The following is an 18,023-nucleotide window of genomic DNA, read 5'->3' on the forward strand; positions in this document are numbered from 1 at the left end:
GTATTCAGACCCCTCCCCAGAGGCCACCGTCTGGGTCTGGTTTGGGAACATCAAAGTCAATGCGTTATTTTCACCCCCTTTTTTTGAGAATCACCCTTTTCCAAAATAAAATTTTAATCCATATCGTTCTGTCTACGAGAAATTCAAAACAGACCTTGTGTCTCAGATAACTGCCATTTCTATAGACTCGAAGGTTTGCGAAATACTTTCTTTGCAACAACCCCGTTAAGGAGGCAAGACTATTATCCCCATTTTGCAGATGAGAAGCCTGAGCCTCAGAGAGGTCAAGTGACTTGCCCAATGTCACATAGTTTGGCAGTCATATATTTATATAGCCAGGAGTATTCTGGTAAATATTTAACAACCAGCTCTCTGAAAATGCACAGCACACTTTTAAGTTTAATTGGCATTATTAATATTGTCTCCATCACTTTCTTAAATCTACACAAGCATTTTGCTTGCAACAAACTTGGTGTGGTAGCATGATTAAGACTCTGCAGATTCTCTAAATCACTCTAACCTATCAAGTTCCATAGATTACCCTAGATCGGAGCATTCTTTGAGATTATGCAAAAAAAAAAATAGTCCTGGACACAGAGTGTCATTAAAACAAACACATAGGCATGCATGAATTTGCAACATTGATAGTTTCACTAAAATAACACTGTTGATACATTATAAGCAGATACTACCAGAATCACTATATGCATACACACATACATGTATATACATACATACATTTATATGACTACATATATGCATGCTATAATGCTATACCTTCTAGATAGCTATATAGTATAACGGGAGTTGTACTTGTATCTATCTGCTGTCTATCTTTTCAGAAGATTATTTGCAAGCATAATTCTTCCCTTTTCCCCTTGTAGTACCCTTTGCCCTATTAGTTATTTCCATATAGTGGATAATTTCCTAATGAAGAGCCGCCTGTTTGCTCCCTCCTCAGATTATTTCATCAGAAATGCAGTTTCCTAGAAGTTTAGTAGGAGGCATTCATGGATAATAGCACCTGATTCTTCAGATCACACTATTTCTAGTTCACTCAACCTCCATAAAAATTCCTTTAGAGCAGAATCACAGACCTTTAGAGTTGGAAGGGAGCCACACCTGAATGAAAGCCCCTAAATTCTTGGTCTCACTTCCTCTCTTGTATGGCTGTAACTGTGAAATGTTGTAGGGCGTATCTTCTCTGTACCTACTGCTCGGTCTCTCCCGCTTCTCTCCTTCAACTCCCCCACCTCCCATGCAAGGATTGGGCTTAGAACTCTTTACATAGCTAGCCTTTTAACAAATACCCATCAAATGAATCACAAGCATCACGATATCCAAGGGTTGAAAGGCTCTGGTCTAAATTAAATTCTGGCCCAAATGACCAGAAGAGGGAAAGGACATGAACCCTGAAGACAGAGAGGAAAAAAAAGTCCCGTCAAGTCTAAGATCTATCCAGTTGAACCCATACCTGAAACAAATCTGTTTTATAATACACGAAAGAGAGAATACTGGTTAAGTGCTTAGCACACTGCCAGGCACATGGCAGGTGCTTAATTCCCTTCTTTTTCCTTTCCTTGTTCCGCAGTATTCCCACCAAGTGGCTGATTAGCTTCTTCTTGAAGAACCTTATGGGGATAAAACCCTTATATTCGGAAGTACCCATTCCACTGTGGGACAGCTCCAAAGTTTTTACTCAAATCAAAGCTAAATTTTCCTCATTGTGACTTCCACTCATTGCTCCAGATTCTGTCCTCTGAGGCCAAAGAGAACAAGCCTTACCTCTTTGCCCTATGCTAAGCCTTCACACGCTTGGACACATCTATCACGTCACCTTGGAATCTTCTCTTCTCCAGGCTGGACTTTGCTGGCTCCTTTAAGCAATTTACACATGGTGTGAAGCTAAGGCCCTTCAGTCAATCAATCAATAAACATTTATTAAATGCCCGCTAAGTGCTGGGGATACAAAAAGCAGCAAAGGCCAGCCCCTGCCCTTAAAGAGCTTACAATCTATTTAAAGAGACAACATGCAGACATACACACTTACATACATATATACATAATATAAATATACATACGTACACACATATACACATATGTGCATATACACACACAGAAGATAAGTAGGAAGTAATTAGCAGAGGGAAGGCACTGGAATTAAAAGGGATTTGGGAAGGCTTCCAGTAGAAGCTGAGATTTTAGTTGGGAGTTAAAGTAAGCCAGGGAGTGAAGTTGGAGCAGAAAAACAAGTGTTCCAGGCAGAGGGGACAGCCAGAGAAAATGCCTAGAGCCAAGAGATGGAGGGTCTTGTTTATGAAACAACCAGGAGGCTGGTGTCATTGGATTGAAGAGGGCATCTTGGGAAATAAGGTATAAGAAGGCTAGAAAGGTAGGAGGAGGCCAAATTATGAAGGGCCTTGAATGCCAAACAGAGCATTTTTTTTGGATGCTAGAGGGAAAGGGAGCCACTGAGGTTTATCGAGTAGGAGGGGGTGACATGATTGGATAAGTCATTCAACAAACATTGATTAAGTGCTAATTATGTGGTGCACATTGTGTCTTCTTCTGGACTCTCTGCAGTTTATCAGTGCCCTTCTTAAACTGTGACCCACAAAATTGAATACTCATTATTTCAGTTGTGGTCTGAACAGGGCAAAAAACCAGAGGACCCTTGTGCCCTTTGTCCTGGACGTGTTCACTCTCTTTATTCATCCCAAAGATGTGCGATGCTTTTTTTGGTGCTTTCTTGTCTCCCCAGTCACACTGTTGGCTCATATTGAACGGCAAAGCCCTTAGATCCTTTCCAGAAAAGCTGCTGTCTAGTTGGGACTCCTCCATTTTGTCTTCATGAAATTGATTTTTTGAACCCAAGAGTAAGACTTTATATTTATTCTTATCACATTTCATTTTATTTGATCTGAACAAATGTGTTCAAAACTTGTGACCATTTGACCTTGATGGGATGAAAGTGGCTCTAAAGGTAAGCTATTTAGCTCTATGAAATAACTTTAAGTGCTAGAAGGGGATGATATAGAAAGGAAGGGTAGAGTTTACTGCTAGCAGAAAAACAAATGAAGTCTAGTTTAGTTAGTTTAGCTTTAAAACTATTCTTTACAGGTAAGTTAATGGGCCACATCAGACTCCAATACTTCATATGAAGTGTGTTGTAAGTGTGAGGTGGAGGCATCCAGGATGGAGCCTTCTATTTTCCCCAAACATACCAGAACTTGTGCATCCCCATGAGTGCCTGTAATGCTAGGCAGTTGTCTCCTTGGCCAGCTGCCCACCGAGTTCTGTGATTCTTCCCTTGCCCACATTGTTTCTGGGGGTCCTTTTTTGAAGTTGTTAAAAGTGGCAGCTTATGAACCACTCAGAGTCCTCTGATTTCCTGACTTCACAGTCACATCTTGTTTTTATTACAAACAAGAATTCCAGCGAGATCAGCAACCTTCTCAAAGAGACTTGATTCTGCCTAACATTTTTCCCTTGTTTAAAAAAAAAATTAAGTTCACTTTCAAAAGATGAGAATTTGCTGCCACCACTGAGGATAAAAGACAGAAAAAGTAATTGTTACAGGTATTGCAAAGAATTTGTTGTGGCTTCTGAAAGCCATACCCAAGAGGGGCCTGAGCACTTGGTCACCTCACTGGATGAAATCAATGGACCATAGGCTTATATACTCAAAGCTACAAAGGAATCAAGCCTCCATTAAATCCAACCCCCTGTTTTTACAGAAAAGAAAACCAGGGCCCAGAGAAGATAAGGGGCTAAGTATCTGAGGCAGAATCTGAATGCAGATCTCCCCGACTCTATCTACTCCCCTTCCTCACTGGCTCTTGAGGGTTTGTACATTAATCTAAGAGATAATCCTCATAGCTCTAGAACTCAGGGTGCTTTAGAGGCCAAATACTTCAAAACCCTCATTTTATGGATGAGGAAACTGAGGCTTGGAGAGTTTAATGACGGGCCCCAAATCACAAAAGTGGTGAGTATTAAATGGATGACATCCAGGCAGGAAGGTGGTGCAGTGGATGGAGTATTAAATTTGGAGTCAAGAAGACCTGAGTTCAAATCCTGACTCAGACCCTTACCAATTATATGACCTTGAGTAAGACATGTAATCACTCTTAGACCCAGTTTCCTCAGCTGTGAAATGGCAATAATTATAGCACCCAGCTCCCAGGGTTGTTGAGAGAAATCAAATGAGGTAACCTGTGTAGAGTGCTTTGCAAACTTTATAATGCTCTAGAAATGTATTTCCTTTGGTTATTGTCTATTTGGCTGTATAAATTTGTTTTAAAAAATCAGTCATCCAGATGTGCTCCAATGGAAAGAGTTCTGGATTTGGAGTCAGTAAAACTGGGTTCAAATCCTGGCTCTGACATTACTGGTGTGACCTTAGGCAAATGGGCCTCAGTTTCCTCATCTGTAAGATGAGAGAACTGGACAAGGTGGCCTCCAAGGTCCCTTCTGCTCCAAGTCAATGATCATCTGAGTCCATCCTGCTCTGCATGTGACAGATGCTCGGCTCTTCCCCATTCTATATAAGCATGTACTTCAGTAATTCCCAGCCAGTTCTGCAGGGGTGCGAGCAGACATGAGGAGCCAGGCTGATGCTTGCCATGACAAAGATGCTCTATGCAAAGCTGGAAATGCTGCCAGGGCAGCTGGGGGTTGGGGAGGGGAGGCAGTACTTAGCCCACCTCCCTTTGTGGTCAGCTTGTTTCAGAGAGAGGCGACTGGGAATTATGGTCTATTGGCGTGTCAGACATCCGAATGGAAATGTCTATGGCAGTCCCTGCAGTCCGATTTAAGGTGAGGAGCAAAATCACAAAAATGCCCTATATTCCCAAGATTCTCTGCAGCTATGGGCAGAATCTCCTTCCTGATGGGTTCCTGGACATGTCCTCTTTTCAGTGCCAGGTATAGGGAAAGCATGAAGAATTTCATAACATGGGTGCCTATTTTCATAGAGAATCACCCAGAGAGTTCATCGGGAATCAGAGCGCATTATAATCTAATAAACCACATTAGTGTATATTTTGTAAGTATAATGTATACATGCATATTAGATTAGGCTTTAATCTAATATAGTGGTGGCAGAGGTCAACTGGGAAATTCCAAGAGGCAGAAATTGAGGCTTGTTGACTAAAACCACAGTGATGTCAGCCTCTGATTGCGCCTCTGCGGACCATCACTGGGCACACGCCCAGACACAGTGACACCAAGTGCAGCCTAGCTTCTGAATCACAGGGTGTGAGCAGAGGAAGTGAGGAGGGCCTCCCCGAGGTTGGCAGGCTCCTGATGATGAATTTGTGGGAGCCGTACACAAGAGTGACCCGTGTGGATCGTTTGCACTCTGCACCATGGCAGGGAAAATTCCAGTCAATGGATGAGTTCGTAGACTCATTGGAGTGTTTGGGTTTCAGAATGGGGAGTTCCCATGAAGCAGAGGAGATAGCCAGCTCTGGTCACCATTACCCCAAGAGGCATAGGGCACCAGTCTAAGAGAAGGAGTTACCAACTCCAAGGTGCATTAGGCAGGAAACCTGCCCTAGCCCCATCTGTTAGCTTGCTACGCTGTTGGCCATGAGTCATTTCATCAGCCACCAAGCATTTATTAAGCGTCCATTATATATGCCAGGCGCCATAGTAGGAGACACAAAGATAAACATACAGCAGTCCCTGCTTTCAAAGAGTTTACATTCAGTCTAGAGATACAATCTGTACATACTTGCATTCATACAGACCTTCAAGAAAGATAGTCATCTATGACATACACTGTATGTGTAGATAGAGCGAGTGCTAAATAAATTCAATGAAGTTTAGGGAAGGAGAACACTAGTGGTGGGGTCCACAACCCCACTTATTCCAAGCCTCCTTTGTTTTTCCTGGCATAAACAGAAGGGGTGTGTCCTGGCTGAAGGGGTGGTGAGGATGTTATCACTGTGGCTTGATGACGACTTGTCCTTCATGATAGTCCAAAGAAAAGCTCTCTACTTTGGGGAGGGCTCCTCTGAGATCTGCAGGGCTCACTTGCTGAAGGGCTCCAGGGCTGCCCCACCTCTTGATCTTTTTACCCACCCTGTCCCTTTTTTAAAATGTTGGTGTCCTGTGCTTGTCCAGATGCAACCTTCCCCCGCCCCAAACTCATTCTCTCCCCATTCCCTGCCTGCCAATCCCAGCCAATACTTAGCCTCTCCCTTTTTGTGAGATCAGAGATGGGAAATGAATTGATGTGTGGCAGTGAGAACGTTCCCATTTCCTATGAACCTATAACTTTTAGCTGTTCCATTTGTCTTGGAGTGGAGGAAATGATGGAGGCATCCTATGCATTGATGAAGAAGAAGGGAAGAGCTTGGTAGACCTGGCTAAGCCAAGTCCAAGAGCAGCCTCTCCAAAGGACCTTTTTTCTTTCCTCCATGACCTTTGGTACCTGAGGCCCAGCTGTTTGAACCATGCTCCAGGGACTGAGACCTGGTGGTATCCTTTGCCTTAGATCCCTCTTCCTTCATTACCTAACATCCCCCCTGTTCTGGCATGTCCCATTTTGGGCCTTTGGCCTCCCCTACACGAGTGAAGAGAAGGCACAATAAAGGTCCATTCCTTTTCACATTATTGGCCCATATGATTTTTTTTGTGTGTGTGAATCTGGGGTTAAAACGAGGTTTTGGGGCTAGACATGGATTTCATTTATTTCCAATATCCTCTTCTGGAATGACAGAGAATCAACAGTCCGGATAAATCTAACCACAAAGAGCTCTCTGGATTCACAGGAACGCTGGGCTCAGTGGAGACAGGGTCGCTGCCAAATGTCTCATATCCTTGCACACTGTCCTCAGTTTGGATGAGATTGCTCTTTGGCACCGAACCCCAGACTTCTGCAGTTATTGGCTCCCTCCCTGGATGATCAAATCCGATTAAATGTATATGTTGTTTAATTTTTTTAAAAGGATTTCAAAATCAGGCGGATCATTTTAATCTAAGTTCAGTGGCCAAAGTTCATTTTCTCAGCATTGTAGTTTCTTAGGGATGCTTAGACAAAATGAGCTTCTTCTTGAACTCAGGGTGGCCTAGATTTTAAAGTAGGGCAAAGAGAGGAAGGTCTTTGCTTTCCCCTTTTAAAAACTGAGCGTCTGAGCTGCTTTATAATTCAAGCAAGTGCACCTTAAGTTGACGTACACTATCTGTTGATCGTTCTGTCTTTTCTTTTTTTCCTTAAATTGTCTTGTTAATGTGGAATTACTCTGTCATTTACTAACACCACTTCCATCCCTCTCCACCCCTACAACAGAATCCTTCCTTGTAACTGAGAAGTGTGGTTAAGTAAAACTAACCAGTACATTGACCACATCTGCCTGAGTATGCTCCATTCTGTTCCTGGAGTCTCCTACCTCTCTACCAAGAGAAGGGAAGCTTGTTTCGTTATCAGACCTCCAAGGTCAAACTGGGTTCTTGGATTTGTCTGAGTTCTGTTGTCTTTCAGGGTCTTCGTTTCACATTGTTGTGGTCGCTGTGTGTATTATTCTCCTGATTCTGCATGATTTCGTGGAAGTCGACTCAGCTCCTCTGAATTCTATTGGTTATTTCTCTTATGACTCAGAATGACTGCATTCCAGCACTACCATTTGTTTGTTTTTCCACTTGCACGTTACCCCTGAGTGCCCTCACAGATGTTTGGCCTCTGGCTTCCACCTCCTTGAGGGGAATGCCCAGCGCGGGGTCACTTTCCGTCGCCTTTCTCAGCCTCGTTCTGAAGGGTTGGCCCGAGTCAGCGCGCCAGCAAGCATGCGTGGGCTTTTCCATCGTCCTGCCAAACGATCCTTGAGTCTTTCCACTTGCCGCACTTGCCGGTTTGCTAGTTTTGAGGTGAAACCTCGGAGTTGTTTTAATGCTCGACTCTCCTGTGACTTAGAGCATTATAGCTTGCGTTTCTCCTTCCGAAAATTATTTATATTGGATAGTGGGGACAACATTGGCTCTGGCTCAAATCTCCCCTTTGATGCTTACTGCCTGTGTGACCTTGGGCAAGTCACAAGCTCCCTAAAATTAGAGGGTTGGGTTAGATGGTCACTGAGGTCCCTCCAGCTTTCAATCTAGTGGCCCATGATCCTTTGGCCTCAGTTTATATTTTTGAAAAAGCAATTTTGAAATGCTGACACCTGGGGAATGGAGAGTGTAAATTTATCCAAATAATGCATGGTGATTCATTTGTAAGGAACTCAAAGAAAGCTAATTGGCATGAAGGGGCCTGTTGCAGGTGATAGGAACTTTAAAAATGGACACACAGAGTGAAGGACACATTCCTTCCTACTGCCCGCCCTTTCCCTGGCCTCATAGAACCAGATCAGCCCATCATGTTCTCCCAACACATCGGGGGCCTCTGGAGAAGTACCCCGCTGGTGAGAGGAAGCATAAGACTAGATTAGTGGTCTCCACTGGTATTTTAAATCCATCAACAGAATTATTGATCAGTGACTACGTTAACTGTAGCCTGCACCCTGAAAGTTACATGAACATTGCTGAGTCCCACACATCACCTTTCTTCTGGGTAGTCCTATTGCAGGTGTTTCTGGCTGATGATCCTAAGGGGAAACAGTTACTGCATCTTCCCATGATTCTCGTGTGTGGCAGGTTGGCTCATCAGCATCAACAGGGACCTGCCCTAGGGTCTTTATGAGTAGCTCACAAGTCGTTATGAGACCGACTTTCCTTAACTTGCATTCGAACATGTGCAAACTTGCGCCAAACACAGTTTGGGGTTTCCTACAGAAATCATTGTCTGAAGTCCCAGGAGTTAAACCTAGGCCGTTTGCAGTAGGCATCAGGGAGCCGTATGTAATGCATGAAACAGGAGTCTGTGGCGGGCAAGAACGACCATTGTGTGCCCCCCCAAACCTTCTCTAGGGTGAATATCCTCAGTCCTTTCAACCAGTCCTCATGTGGTCTTCGTCTTGAGATTGCTCACTCCCATGCTCGTCCTTCCTCTGGAAGCTCTCTAGAGCATCCTTCTTTCTAGCTGACATTCTGCCTTTCTTTGTATTCCCAGCACTTGGTACAGTGCCTGGCACCAGTAAGCCCTTAACAAATGTTTCTTGACTGATGCATTGAATAACGTATAGAGCCATTTGCATTTTCTTTCCTCATAATGGTGGAATATGAGCTCCTTGGGGGTAAGAACCTCATTTTTGCCTTCCTTTTCATCCCCAGTCCTTAGCATTGCCTATTATCGATGACCCCTTAGGTAAGATCATTCAGTCAATTCAAAATATTCCTTACCTAAACTATTAGCTAACATCCACCTATTTTGCCTGCAAAAGCAGCGTGAAACACCGTCAAGTGCTTTGCTGAGATCAAGGTAAACAATGTCTATAGCATTCCCCCTAGTTATGCTGCCAAAAATGAAGTGAGCTTGGCTTGGCATGTCCCATTCTTACATATTTTCCCATCATCTCTCTTCTGAGATCCGGTCCTGAATCACCAATGCCTTGCTAGACATCTTCACCTGGATGTCCCAGAGGCATCTCAAATGCAGCAGAACTCAATATCCTCCCCCTAAACTGGCTTATCTTTCCAGACTCATTTTATAATTCTTTCCTTCATACGTTTGTCTCCAGCTCAGCTGACATGCTAGCCCCCTGCCACTTCATCCATTGACTCCATGCCTTTTCACAGGCTGCACTCTCCTCCCTTCCCCTCCCCTGCCCATGTCTGGGTTGTTTTCTTTGCTCACCTGCCTCTTGGCCTCCTTAGCTGCCTTCCCAGCTCACCTTGACCTCTTGGAGCCCTTTCCTAATTGTCCTCAGATGTCACTGTTCTGTCCCCACCTCCTGAAATCACTCTGTATTTACCACATATGCTTTTGGCGGTCACTTACCTCTGTATATGCTGTTTCCATGAACAAAGTGTAAGCCTCCTAGGGTAGGGACTATGGAATTTTGGCTTGTTTTCTCTGGAGCCCAGCATAGCACCATGGCAGGTGCTTAATAAATGCTTCTTAAATGAAGCCATGCTAGTGCTCAGTGATCCCCTCTCCATTTCAGTTCCTTTTAACCGTATCTTGTAGACTCTTGCCAGGAATCAAATTCCAGTTCTATCTTGATTGACTCCCGTTACTGTCTCCTAAACCCTCTCTGATTTGTTTTCTGGCCTCATCACTCACTCCGCTGCTTCTGCTCTCTCTGAATATGTCTTAGTTGCTAAATCTGATGATCTTCTCCTCAGGTCTTGTCCTCCTTGGCTTCTCTGCAGCCCTTGACACTGTGACTCCCCTCTCCTTCTAGTAGCCCTCTTCCCTGGGTTTTCAAGACATTGTGTCCCCTTAATTCTCCTCCTATTTGAGGGAGTACTGCTTGTCAGTGGTCTCTGCCAGATCTTCAGCCATGTAATGCCCATTAACAGTGGGTGTACTGTGAAGGCCATCTCCTCTCTCTCTAGTCTCTCAATTGGTAAGCTAACATTTGCCATGGGTTTAATTATCATTTCTACACAGGTGTCTCATAGATCCCTGTATCCATACCTATTTCTCTTGAGGTCCAGGCCCACATCACCAGTTGCATATCAGACATTTCAAACAGTATGTCCCATAGATATCTCAAACTGACTGCATCCAAACCAGAAATAATTATTTCCCTCCAAGTCCACCTCTCTTCTGGATTTCCTTATTTCCTTCCAATCTCTCAGGTCTACATCCTATACTCCTTATTCTACATAGCCAATCAATTCTACATCTTATTTCTACCTTCATAACTCATCTCCACACCCTCATAGTCAGTCAGTTAACTATGCATTTGTTAAATTCCTGCTAGGCATTGTGCTAAGCATTGGGTATACAAACAAAGAAAGACAAAAAAATAATAATCCTTCGCCCTCAAGGAGCAGGTCTAATGGAGCCACCTCCTCTGATCACATTCTTATTATTTTCCATTTAGACAATTGCAATTCCAATCCTAATGATCACCTGGCCTCATATCCTTCTCCTCTCTAATAAGTCTCCCATACAGCCACCAATGTGATTTTCCCTACGCACAGACATGACCCTACCGCTCCTTGACTCAATAAACTTTGACTTTAGAATAAAATATCATCTCCTCTGGCTTTTAAAGCCCTGGCATCACAAAGCTTTTGAGCCTCATTAGATAAGATTCTTCTTCCCGAATACGCAGTCTAGCCAAACTGACCCTCTTGTCTTTCCTCAACTCAGTATTCTCCCTCGTCCCATCTTTCTGCAAGACCTTCATATTCACCTCAGCCTCGCAGAACACATTGCTTCCTTCAAGATGCAACTCAAGTGCCATCTTTTCTACAAAAATCCTTTCTCAATTCCCCCAATTTCAGTGTCTCCCCTCTCTAAATCTATATTTATGATCCCAACAATAATTAATAATAATGATAATATAAAGCTTTAAGATTTATAACATACTTTATAAATATTAACTCATTTAATCTTCACAAAAACACTGGGAAATTGGTTTTATTATTGTCCCAATTTTACAGGTGAGGAAACTGAGGTAAACAGTGTCAAGTGACTTGCTCAGAGCAATGCAGTTAGCAAGTATCTGAGGCCACATGTGAAGTCAAGCCTTCCTGACTGCAGCTCCACTTAGCTGCCTTGGATGAGGAAAGATATAGAAGAAACACGTGAGAACATTGTTAGTGTGGGAAGCACATCACAACCCAGGGACCTCTCAATGTAGGAAAGCATTCTACAGATTGACCACAGCCCTTCTATGATCTAGGACAGGGGTGGGGAACCTGTGGCTTTGAGGCCACATGTGGCCTTCTAGGTCCTCAAGTGCAGCCCTTTGACTGAATCCAAACTTCACAGAACAAATCCCCTTCATAAAAGGAAGAAAAGAAAGCTTCTATTTTCAAGAGCTCAGGCAATGTTGTTGTGACCCCCATGGCTGGGTTTGAAAGGAAACAACCCATAAACAGCGCCTTCAAGTGTGACAGAGCTTGTGGAGGCCAAGTACCACACAAACGATCCTTCCACATCTCCCATACTGACACCCCTCAGGCAGAATCCCTGAGGACCAGGTGAACCCGGAGGCATCTCAGGAAGGTCACATTGTGGCCACATGGCCATAGGGTCAGGCCTTTGGAGAAGTGGGAGATTCAAGGTTGACCTGTGATCCTGGAGTTGGCCTATAATGAGAACTCATCCAGGACAATAATTCTAGGAGAGAAAATGCAGATGAGTGTCCTTATCAACACGAGGACTCCTTCTGCCAAAACAGAGCACAATCTGTCTGGGATCTTGGAGATGGGACCTGGGCAGTTGTCCACACACAGATCACGAAGTGATTTGCTTAGAATCACAAAGCTTGGAAGTTTGAACTTGGAAGTCAGGAGTTTGGACTTGAAATGGTCCTTCAGACACCAAGGCCAGCATTGTCTCCACTGTGTCGTCCTTCCTCTCCTAGAAGCAAATCTAGGATGAAAATTTCATGGAATTGGCATTTGAAAGAAAGAATATTTGTACTTTTTTTTCTGTATAATTGCAATTAGCTTTCTCCCTTGGACTGACTGAGAAGTAAATGGCTCCATTTGAAGGAATTGTCGAGGAAAGAACCTTGGATCTGGGGTCAAATTTTTGGCTCTCCCATTTACTGGCAGTGAGACTTTGAGTAAATCACTTTACTTCTCTGGTAAACTGGAGATTGTTTTCAGTCATTCCCCAAATGATTGGAAGCCACTTTGTCTTTTTTTTTTGCCACCACAAAAAAAGGCTGCTCTGAATATTTTGTTAAATGTTAAATAACAATAAATCTGTAAAATAAAAATTTCAAATATCTTTTTGTCATTGATTTATATGCCCCTTCGTGGCATGATTGGATAAAAGGGTAAGAACCTAGTTACCAAAAAAAAATTGATTAAAAAAAGGAGATGCCAAGTGTTGGGCTTGGGTGAGAGACTCTTCTGTCCTCATCTTGTCTCCCATGCATCAATTTCCCTAAGACCAGCCTCACTTAGAGGCTGTTTGGTCCAAATCCCTCATTTTGCAAATAGGGAAACTGAGGCCCAGAAAGGTGAAGTGATTTCAGGACCATAGGATCATAGTTCTAGACCTGAAAGGGACTATAAAGGTCTAAATCCCCTTATTTTACAGATGGGGAAATTGAGGTCTAGGGAGGTTAAGGGACTTGCATGAGTTCATGCAGGAGTAAGCCTCAGAAGCTGGATTTGGCTTCTCTCTCCACTGTACCATGCTGTCCTAGGCTATCCTTTTCTCACCCGTGTAATGTTCTGCACCCTTTCAGCTAAAGGTATTTGTGATACTTGCCCCCAAAATGCCAAGTTATGCTCTGCCCACAGAGTTATCTGTTCCATAGATAACAAGCAGAGTGTGTCCTTGAACTTGTATGCAAAGCCCATCCAGCTTGGTGGCACTGAAGGCCCACCTTATGCTCTCCTGGCATGGCTTTGAGAACTGAGGCTTCAAAGTCACACTTGAGTGGAGGCCTCCGGACAGAGCCAACACTAACAAAAGAAAAGAAAAAGAAAGAAAGCCAAGAGGACCATGGCAAGGTGTTTGAAGACAGTTGCGAAGGAATGTGACACAGAACATGTGGGTTTTTAAGCAGGTCTTAGAAACAAAGAATAGAACAGATAAGATCAATGATTAGAGGCAGTGACTCTTAGGGAAAGTACAAATTTGGGGTGAGGGGGAGAATGTGATATCAAGAACCACATGGGAAGGAAGGGCTGTTGTCAGAACAGATAATGTTGGGATGAATGAAACTATAGAAACTTTGAAAAATTAGGTTTGGGTTCAATTGTATGCAGAGACAAAAGGAAGCCATTGCAGAGATTCTGGATTTTTTGTGCTTGTCTATTTCATTAACAAGGGTTCCATTTGGCTTAATCCATGTATGGGCTTGTCTTCCAGGCCAGCTGTCCCAAGCGATAAGTGAAGCTCTGTGCTGATATGGACAGAGAGCAGGAGTGGAAGGTGCTTGGGACATTAGTCATCTCTGCTCCATGGACCTGGGGCCAGCTGGTTACCCTTGGAGTTGAAGAGTTGTATGTAATTATAGCTCCTCCTTCTCATGGTGGAAGCTGGTTTTCCTCAGATGAGGAAGAAGGTCAAAAATGTAATAGCATATCATTTTTACTCCAGGGTGAAACCTGGATAATAAAATGAGATGAGATGAGATGAGATGAGATGAGATGAGATGAGATGAAATAGGATGAGATGTGTGGGGGGGTAAGAGAGAGAAAGAAAGAGACAAGATGAAGAAGAAGAAGAAGAAGAAGGAGAAGAAGAAGAGAAGAAGGAGAAGGAGAAGGAGAAGAAGGAGGAGGAGGAGGAAAAGAAGATAGAGACAAATAGAGAAGAGGGACAGAGAGAAAGGGAGGAGGAGAAGAAGAGAGAGATAAAGAGATAAGAAGAAGAGTGTGAAGGAAAGAGGGAAGGAAAATGGGGGAGACAGAGAGAAAGAGACAGAGAGATGGAGAGAGAAAGAAGGAGAAGGAAGAGAAGATGAAGATGAAGAAGAGATAGAGACAAAGAGAGAAGAGGGAGAGAGGGAAAATGAGAGAGAGAAAGAAAGAGAGGAGAAGAAAGAGGAGGAGAAGAAGAAGAGATAGAGACAGAGATCAAAAAGAGAGAGAAAGAAGTGGTGTAATTAAGTATGCCATTTTCCCCTGAGTTCTAGAATGCTTCTGAACAAGTGCTCACTGAGTACAGTGGAAAGAATACTGTCTCTGAAGTCAAATGGCTTAGACTCAAGCCCCAGCTCTGATGCTCACTACATGTCAGGCCGTGGGTAAGTGACTTAATCTCTCTGGGCCTCAGTTTCCTCCTCTGTAAAACTGAGTAAGTTGGAGTAGAAGATCTCTCAGTCCCTTATAGCTCTAAGTCTAAGCTCCAAAGAATGTCTGTTATTACTAATGCATTGTTGATGGAGTTGTGAAATGATCGAACCATTTTGGAGAATGATTTGGAACTATGCCCAAAGGGCTATAAAAATGGGCATACCCTTTGATCCAGCAATAGCACTTCTAGGGCTATATCCCAAAGAGATCAAACAAATGGGAAAAGGACCCACATGTACAAAAATATCATAGCAGCTCTTTTTGTGGTGGCAAAGAATTGGAAATTGAGAGGATGCCCATCAATTGGGGAATGGCTGAGCAAGTTGTGGTCCATGAATGTAATGGAATACTATTGTGCTATAAGAAATGATGAACAGGCTGACTTCAGAAAAACCTGGAAAGACTTGTATGAACTGATGCTGAGTGAAATGAGCAAAAACAGGAGAATGTTGTATGCAGTAATAGCCACGTCATGCGATGACTAACTTTGACAGACTTAGCTCTTCTCAGGATTCAAGGATCTAAGACATCTCCAAAAGTCTCATGATGGAAAATGCTATCCACATCCAGAGAAAGAACTATGGGTTTGGAATGCAGATCGACGCATACTATTTGCTCTTTTTTTCCTTCTGTTTTGTTTTGTTTCCTCTTTCTTGTGGTTCCTCCTATTGGTCCTAATTCTTCCTTAAAACATGACTAATGTGAAAATATGTTAAATTGGAATGTATATGTATAGCCTATATTGGACTGCACACTGTTTTGGGGAGGGAGGTGGGGAGAGAGGGAGAGAAAATTTAAAACTCAAAAACTTATAGAAATGATTGTTGAAAACTAAAAATAAATTAATAAAAATTTAAAAAAAAGAAAAAAAGAATGTCGGTTATTGTAGGATCTGAAGAGTATTAGTGAAATGAGACTCTGCAGAGCAAAGATGTAGGAGATATTGAGAATCTTCCCTAAGGTTCTAAGCAGCTAAGTAACAACCACTACCATCACTACAACAAACAGTTAACATTTGTATTGTGCCTTATGATTTGAAAAGCATTTTCCATACAGTATCTCATTTGGTTCTCACAACAACTCTGGAAGGTAGGTGCTATTATCCCCATTTTATAGATGAAGAAACTGATACAAACAGGTTAAGTGACTTGCTTAGGGTCACACAGCTAGTAAGTGTCTGAGGCTGGATTTGAACTCAGGTCTTCTTCTATCCAAGTCTAGTGCTTTATCCGTTGTGACACCTTGGTTCAAATCTTGCTTCATACACTAACTCACTATGTGACTTTGACCAAGCCACTTAGACCCTCTGTCACAGTTTCTTCATCGGTGTAATGAGGATCACAACATCCACCCATTGCAGGCTTGTTGTGGGAATATAGTAGCACAATATATGTAAAGCACTTGGCACGCTTCAGAATAGAAATGGGAGCTGTTATTATCATCATCATTATCATTATCTTTGCCTTTGAGTTTCTGTTTCTGAGGAGTGGAGGCATTGGGGAAGACAACTGAATAGTTTATTGGAAAGAAACCAGTTCAGGACTGTGAGAAGTTCCAACTCAGTGTGAGCTCAAATAGAGGAGCACAGATTGAGTGAATCTCCCCTCCTCTCTCCCCAGCCCCCCGCCCCTCACCGACTTTTGGCATTGTTTATGGCTGATGGCAGGACAGCAGGTGCCCGCCTCTCTCAAGTTTCGGGAAAACTTTCACTAGCTTCCCAGGGGTAGGTTTGGGGAAACTGGAGGACATTATATTAATAAAATAACTGGTCCCACTAGACCGATGTTCTTTTTAAAGATCCATCACAAGGGCGTGGTTTAGCACTGAAAAACATAATGCATTTCTGGATTACAACTGACACAATCCTTTTGGAGAGCCTAGCTGGGGAAAACCCAAATGTCCACAGTCAAGCATGGGGAAGTACCCTTGGAAACACTCATAAAACTCAAGGCTTTTTGCAGATGTGGTTTATCTCTTAGCTTATCTACATAACAAAATGTCAGCTTTGGCCAAGGACCCAGCAACAATAGCATCCCATGAGGCAGTGCTAGGACTAATGGTAGAAGGATTAATGAAAGGAAAACTGTCCAAAGAATTAGAGATGTCCCAGGGTGCAATGAGCTGCCCTGGGAGGTGCAGGACTGCTCTATTTCTCTCTTTGCCCTCTCACGTCCTCATGTCTCATTGGAAGTGTTCAAGCAAGAGCTGGAAAATCCCTCATCAATGGGCTGCCCAGGGACTCTTGTTCCCAGAAGCCTTTGAAGGCCCATCCAAGTCTATGGTTCTGTGATTCTGCTCCTGATCACAAAAAAGGGGCAAGGGCCAAGGCTGTCATCCTGGGAAGGGACTCCAAACTGTGATTTTTACTGGAAACAGTCTTGCCTCCTTAGCTATGGGATCAAACATGGCTTGGAATCTTTGATGTACATGTTGTGTATCATTATAACAGCAAAGGAAGGGAGATCCTCATCCAGAGACAATCAGGGAATGAATAGGCATTGTCCATGAAGCCAGGGGCAGGAACAAGGGGTTGGCAAAGTGGGCGGTTGCTCAGAACACAATGAGAGGGACACTTTTAATGTGAATTTTTGTTAAGGCACAATTTTGAGGGGGAAGGGGGACAGCTAGGTGGTGGAGTGGATAGAGTGCTGGCTTTGAGTCAGGAAGACTCAATGCAAATCTGGCTGGAGACACTTTCTACCTGTGTGGCCCTGGGCAAATCACTTCACCCTGTTTGTATCAATTTCCTCATCTGAAAAATGAGCTAGAGAGGGAAATGGCAAACCATTCCAGTATGTCTGCCCAGAAAACCCCAAATGGGGTCTCAAAGAATCAGACACGACTGAAAATGACTGAACAAGCTAACACTGATCACAGTGTATGCAACATTCCACACCCCTACGACCTCACCTCCAAGAAAATGAGGGAAATGGATTTCCTCACCTCTAATACAGGGTCAAGGCAGATTGTTATAATTACACAGCAGTCAGTTTCATTGTGTTTTTCTTTTCATTAATTATCATTTTAGTCATTGTATGACCGATTCTTCATTTAAGAATGCCTTCCAGACATGGTGTCAGTGATAGATAGTACCGCCTCAATGTATCAACCTAGAAAATTTTGGGTGTAATGAATGAAAAGAATTGTGGCTTGGAATATAGCACCCTTCCCCTCAGCCCCTCACCTCAACACAGAAAGTC

Source organism: Phascolarctos cinereus, unplaced genomic scaffold, assembly GCF_003287225.1.
Source record: "Phascolarctos cinereus isolate Bilbo 61053 unplaced genomic scaffold, phaCin_HiC Scaffold_4;HRSCAF=312, whole genome shotgun sequence".
NCBI classification, from domain to species: domain Eukaryota; kingdom Metazoa; phylum Chordata; class Mammalia; order Diprotodontia; family Phascolarctidae; genus Phascolarctos; species Phascolarctos cinereus.